This window comes from Argopecten irradians, chromosome 3 (genome assembly GCF_041381155.1).
Source record: "Argopecten irradians isolate NY chromosome 3, Ai_NY, whole genome shotgun sequence".
Taxonomy (NCBI): domain Eukaryota; kingdom Metazoa; phylum Mollusca; class Bivalvia; order Pectinida; family Pectinidae; genus Argopecten; species Argopecten irradians.
This window is the reverse complement of record NC_091136.1, coordinates 50518393-50518701: the sequence shown is the minus strand read 5'-3', so window position 1 is coordinate 50518701 and position 309 is coordinate 50518393. Positions and strand designations below refer to the sequence as shown.

Below are 309 nucleotides of genomic sequence, written 5' to 3'. Positions count from 1 at the left end.
CATGCATCAGCAATTTGTAAGTGAGAAGCTGTTGTGTGATTTGACTTACCTGTGCACATGGTAACCTGCTTAATTAGTATCATTTAATGTTGTAACTATGGTAACGTATGCAACAATTGTAGAGTGTAAATAATGTACAAATGACTACTGAATCATCCAGGTTGCCGTTCTTAATTTAAGTACTCTATTTTTGATATTACATCATCCTGTTCGTGATAACCTGTGTATTTATATTCTATAATATGATATTCTAATCTAACTTATGATAGGAATTTAATCACATGAGACTCTTGAGTGTTTATTAGTGTC

General features: G+C 31.7%; 1 protein-coding gene across 1 annotated transcript in view; it reads right to left on the bottom strand.

Moving 5' to 3' along the window:
* LOC138318963 (zinc finger protein-like 1 homolog) overlaps positions 1–309 on the bottom strand; it is a 433896-nt gene that overhangs the window by 81393 nt on the left and 352194 nt on the right. The window lies entirely within an intron of this gene.